The sequence below is a fragment of the Harpegnathos saltator genome, unplaced genomic scaffold, assembly GCF_003227715.2.
Source record: "Harpegnathos saltator strain DR-91 unplaced genomic scaffold, Hsal_v8.6 scaffold38, whole genome shotgun sequence".
Classification (NCBI taxonomy): domain Eukaryota; kingdom Metazoa; phylum Arthropoda; class Insecta; order Hymenoptera; family Formicidae; genus Harpegnathos; species Harpegnathos saltator.
The window spans coordinates 1,489,604-1,495,603 of NW_020230183.1; the positions used below are offsets into that span (position 1 = coordinate 1,489,604).

The 6,000-nt window shown below is 55.5% G+C and overlaps 1 protein-coding gene across 3 annotated transcripts in view; it reads right to left on the reverse strand.

Annotated features, from left to right (window-relative positions):
- Positions 1 to 4,161, reverse strand: part of LOC105190040 (hemicentin-1) — a 205,937-nt gene extending 201,776 nt beyond the window's left edge. For 2 of the 3 annotated variants that reach the window (XM_025300672.1, XM_025300668.1), the window contains exon 1: positions 3,701 to 4,161. The gene's annotated coding sequence lies outside the window, so the exon portion shown is untranslated. Of the gene's footprint in view, positions 1 to 3,696 lie in introns of all 3 variants that reach the window. The other variant, XM_025300670.1, reaches the window with a different exon arrangement.
- Between the last annotated feature and the right edge of the window lie 1,839 nt (positions 4,162 to 6,000).

Here is a 6,000-nt window from a genome sequence, read left to right on the forward strand (position 1 = left end):
GCCGCCGCGTAAGTCATCTTTTGTACGCGCTCCGCTATCATCTTTTCCTCCTTTTCACCGACGCGCACCGACCGGCGAGAATGCGAGGAATGACGCGCCGCGCGTGACTAGTTTTCATCGTGCGACGCGCGAATATTTGCGCGTCGGGTAAATTATTTCGATAGCGACTGGACTGGTTTCTGCGTGTAACGGAGTTTCTGCGTTGCGAAAAAGTTCGATAGCACGCGCGAGTTGCGGCTCGATTCGGTTTAAATGAAATATTTATATCTTCGTTCGGGTATCTCCTCTTTTATCCAAATGTCGATCCGCCGCGCGCTTAAAAGCGATAACGGGAAACTCTCGGCGAAATTTCGACGTATTATTCGGAAGTTTACCGATCCAGCCGAGCGGCAGTTATCGATTCGAGCGTCGAGCGACAAATTCAACTTGAGGGGGCTCGCGCTCTTTGTGCGGATCGCTTGAAACGCCGAGCGCTCGTTTCGAGCCGTTTCGACCGCGGTCTTATTTCGCGGCCGTACGAACGATGATCCTCATTTATATTCCTTTATCCCAATGCCGACGTTACATCGTTACTGTCGTCGTTACTGTCAGCCCGCGAAAGCATCGAAGTCGCATTTGAATTTTAAACGGTGCTCGGGTTGTCCCCCCCAGAATCGATAGTCGTCGACCCGCTGATGACCCTCGGTCGCGTTAAGACGAGCACAATCCTCGAAGAGAGCATCCTCTCTTTTCACGGAGAGTCGCTTGTACATTCTTTTATATTTGTATTTCAGTTATATTTCGTGCACACAATACACGGAACCTGGAACATACTTTTCCCCTCGATGTGTGCTGCAAAATATGCAACCGGTTTCACCGTGAGATGCGTGATCGATCATTCCCCATTAACAACGTCGCGAGATACATAATGATAATATGGCGTACATCTCGTAGTCCAACAGCGATGGAGTTGCATCGACGATGCGATGCGACGTATCACTCAAAATTATACACGGCGATTCTGTTCGCGTCTGACCTCGCCGTCCAAAGTACGCTGAATTGAAGATCGGACAAAGCGACTCGCCCAGGCCGGTTTATCGTTCCTTTCTCGTGGCGATTTCCTTTCTACCACCGAGGTGCACGCGTGCGTGCCACGAAATCCCGAAAATCGGGACGTATTGACGATCAGTCGGCCGTGCTGTAATTAGAATGAAGCATCGCGTTCCGCTCCGCTCAGGACCGTGATTTTCGAATCGGATATGCATGCCTGATGAATGCGCTCGTGCGCCGCGCGTTAATTAATACGCCCGACCAGCCGGCTGTCTTGTAATTTTGCAAAACACATGCTCTTAATTATCAAGTGACTAATCCCGCCTGAGACTCTTCGCCGAGTTAACGAGCGCACCACCATCTGTATCGGCGTGCGCAACAATCTACCTCGCTGCATGATTTACAGATCGCCCATTACGATGTTACACGTCGTATTACATCCCGACATCTCACAAGCCCCGCGCCTCGCGCCTCCGCCTTCGCGCTGGATGCACGCGCGAATCCCGTGCCCGAGGTATCCGAATATTGACTTCCGTCGGGCGGTGGAAAAAATATTCTCTGCATCGAGGTGCTCTATTTTAACTGCTCGGCTATCAATATATCACCGATGATGTATTTCGCACGGGCGACTTGGCAATCAATGTGTCAAGAAGATACAGTTGTTTCAGTTGTATCGATCTCGCGCGGCCGGATATACGCGACCGGGCCCGAAATTTAAGCCGGGCGGGCGGGCGGGCGGGGGGGGGGAATGTTAACGCCGAGAGAGAAGCAGATCTAAAGTTTTCACGAGCGATTCGACGGTGCTTCGTGTTATACGTGCGCCCGGGCGAATTGCAAGTACGCAGCAGCGTTACCTCCGAGAGGGAAAAACGAGAAACAAAAAATCCTCCGGATTTTACGTTTCCTCGTGAAGTTAAGCGCTCCCGCCGACGGGAGGCTCGGCGAGTAACGAGGGGCCTGCGAGAACCTTCCGCAAGAATAACGACGGCGCTCCGCGAACGCGAATTCGTGCAGGGGGTGCGGATCCGCGCTGACGGTTCCGCGAGCACACCCAGCTATTGGCCATTCATTATGCCGGTCGTCTCGACGGCACGGAGCCGAACCCGGCATAGCCGCAATTCATACTGTGACACGATGCTTGATAACAAAGGCAGACCCGGGGATCTTCCTCCTTATTATTAATAGACGGTCGCACCGCCGCCGCCGCCGCCGCCGCCGCCGAGTCTACGGTGAGTAAGGGCGGAATGGTTAAAACCAGCCGGCTCCGCCGCCGCCGGCGAACGAAGATCGAGAATAATGTACGATGTACTCGCGCCCTGGCTTTAAGCCGAAGGCTCGATCCCGAAGGACGAAATGCGGCTGGCGGTGCAATAATTAGAAGTGCATCAGGCCGACGTGCGCCCTCCCTCCCTCCCTCCCTCCCTCCTTCCCTCCCGCTCTCGCATGCGCGTATGAGCATGCGTGTATACTTCTCTACGCGCGCGCGCGTGTGTATGTTTGTTGTGTGTGTACACGTGCGTATATACGTTAATCCCTGCGTCATTAGCACACGAGTCGCCGACCGATGACGCGATTAATTATGACGCCGGCGAGCGTGCTACGATTAATTTTCCCGAATAGCCGCGTTGCCGCGCGCGACGTGTTGCCCGCGTACGTGACAGAGAAAGAAGGGCTCTTTTCGCTTTTACGACTCGCCCCTGCGAGCCGCCGTGATCGATTATGACATATCGCGTTCATCAACTGCGAAAAGAGGACGACACATATTGACTTTGTCCGCCGACCAACACTTCGGATCGCTTTTTGCGATCGCAGCACTCCGAGCTCTCTCCTTCCGTCCCCCCCCCTCTCTCTCTCTCTCTCTCTCTTTCTCACCGATCAAGTTATCGGGGGTGCGCTTATCTTCTATTCACCATCTGCGTGACAACATCTGCGTAAACAACACCTCCTCGTGTTGTTTAATTAACAGAAGTACTCTTCTGTACGTGTGTGCGTGCGTGCGTGTGAGCGGTGTTTGATTTTTCACCGAGACTCTCGATAGGAAGTTTTTCATTACTAATTTATTATGTCGCGAGTCCGGTGGCCGAGTAATTGGAACGACACGCGGCAAAGGAGACGCCACGTGGCGAATAATTTCACGGAGACAGATCGGCGAACTGCAAGCGGAAACGGAACAAGAAACGATTCTTTTCCTCTCTCTCTCTCTCTCTCTTTATTTTCTTCCTCCCGGTGCGCGCCTTGCATCTATCACTCGCTCAAGCGGACGCGTATAAGCGGGCACTCGCGTAAATGAAGTCGTTCCCCGTCGTCCCCGGGGGTGGCGATGATCCCGCCGCTGGGGAAGACGCGTGATTCTCGGTCGAGGCGGTTCGCACCGCTCGTTTATATCGACATCGAGTACCGCGCGAAGCGGCACTTTCTCAGCTTTAGTAGCCTCGGGCGCGAAGACTCGCGGGAGACAATATCGAATGCTATCGCGATTTGTCTTTCGATCCACCGGCGGCGGTAGAGGTGGTGGCAGTGATGGTGGTGGTGGTGGTGGTGGTGGTGGTGGTGGTGGTGGTGGTGGTGATGGTAGTGGTGGTGGTAGCAGCGGTGATGGGAAGGCAAAAAGAGAGAAAAACAAGCAACAGGGGAAGAGCGCGCTCGCGGAAACAAACGGAAACTCACCTACCTGGCCGTCGCTCTGGCCACGATGCGGCTGCCGGCCACTCCGCGCTGACCGCGTTCACGCTCTCTCACGTAGCACTAACTGAAAATCGCCGAGAACCGCCGCTCACTGATCACTTGTCAAACACGCCGGTCCCTCGCGTAGGTCCCACAACACTGCCGCGTCAGTCGTGGGCGTCCTCGTGGTCGGGCCGAACGAAAACGCTCGCGGCTCGCATCTTCCGCGCGACGGACGATCCTCGGCGTTCTCGTCCTGTACGTAGCTGCGCGCTCGTACTGGTCGCCTTCGTCTTCGTCGCTGTAATAGGACCGCCGGGCTCTCGAACCGCGGGATTCTGCCCGCGCGGCAAATCCCCGCGATTGAGCCGGCCGTTGGGCGAGAGCTCTCTGTCGCGGAATGCTGCGGTGATCGCGCCGAAGAACGAAAGACCACAGATGTGAGGGAGGAGAGAAAGAGAGTGAGAGAGAGAGAGAGGGGGGGAGAGAGGGAGAGAGAGAGAGAGAGAGAGAGAGAGAGAGAGAGAGAGAGAGAGAGAGAGAGAGAGAGAGAGAGAGAGAGAAAGCGTCAGGCACGTTGTGCTCGCGAACGTGTCCGCGAAGGCGCGTGCGGTCCGGACGCGGAACGTGAGTGCCGCTTGTAGAGGCGACCGAACCGCCAGTCGGCGGAGCGCGCAGGTCCTACGGAACGTCCCACGTCGGGCTCCACCGCGGAGCCACGGACAGGTACTCGTCGGCGGCGAGGGAAAGTACTGGCGTGCAACCGCCCCGAAATGTCGCCAAGAATTCGCCGCTCCGGCACGCTTGCTCCGAGAAGCGGCCGAGTGAGCGAGCGAGCGAGCGAGCGGGAGAACGAGGGAATGCGCATATGCGAGCGAGACGGGGCGGGAGCGGGAGCGGGAGGCACGGTCGACTTTGGACGTAGACCGGATAGACGGATGGGCGAGAAGGGGGTGGGGATGGCGGGTATTTATCGCGTTGTGAAAATTAAATTCCCCCTAAGAATCATTTTGACCCCCAGCCCCGGCCGGGCGTCGCGCTGCCGCGGAGGTATTTGTTATAGCGCGTTAATTGCTCGACGCGCGCGCGCGCGAGAACACGTGCTCGCGCGCGATGAATTGAGGAGCCGTCGGTGGATTTAGATGTCGCGAGGAGTAATTGAATGGAGTCGCGAGAGGCCGCGCGAGAGATTCCGTTTCGTTGACGAGTTTGAGAGACTGCATCACCCTTGAGCGAGAGCGAGCAAAGTTCTTTGCCGGCGCGTATCGAAGGGCTCTGGTCGGCACGCGAGGAGCAGGAGGAAAAGCGGGAAGGCGGACGCGCAGATCGCTGGCGGTTTTGACGATAATGGACGTTTCGCGGAAGAGTGGCGCAAAATTGCATTGCGAAGAAATGCAGCGGGCAGCGCGATTATGGCGGCCGGCGAGTCTCGGAAAGTTGACTCGTCCGTTGCGGTCGCGCGGAAGAGTATCACGATCCGTAATCGCATCGGGCAACATTAGTCGCCGCAAATCGAGTTACGTTTTGCACGTGTAACGACTCGCCGGAGGCGGGTTTCTGTGCCGCCGCGGGATTTTCGAGGATTTCCGCAGCGCCATAGTCTTCCAATTTAATTAATTAGCGCACGTAACAATCGGTGACAGATGCTACGGTTGACGATCGATGTAATAACGAACATCACGCGACGGCCGGGCGAGTTCGACGAACGCGTTTCACAAAATCGCCCGGCCCTTTGATATTTTTCTATCTTGCCCAACGAGAGACCGCGTCGCCGAGCCGAACCGAAAAAGAAAAAGTGGTTTCTATAAAATATTGCCGGTAATGCTGCCATTTTTTTCCCTAGACATCCAATTATATCCAGCACGCGTTTGGCGAATCTCTCTCTCTCTCTCTCTCTCTCCCTCTCTCTCTCTCTCCCTCTCTCTCTCTCTCTCTCTCTCTCTCTCTCTCTCTCTCTCTCTCTCTTTCGTGCTCTTCGTGATTATCCCGCTTCCACGAACATTCCGGAAAAGCCCTCGGCAATTAGTCAGTCGGTCGATATCACAATTGCCGCCCATTCGCAAAGATATGAAAACAAATCCGCGCTGGTATGTTACAGGGAGAGAAAAATAAAAAATAACGAAACCGAGAGGGAGAGAGAGAGAGGGAGGGAGGGAGGGAGGGGGGAGGAATAAGAAGAGAGACGGAGTCGTCCTGTGAGGACTCACAGGGCGCTTGATGCACTGCAAATTACACGACACGGGGGATATCACTGTTTATTCCGTGGGAATATATCGGCGCGATATAGACATCGCCGCGCAAGCCGCA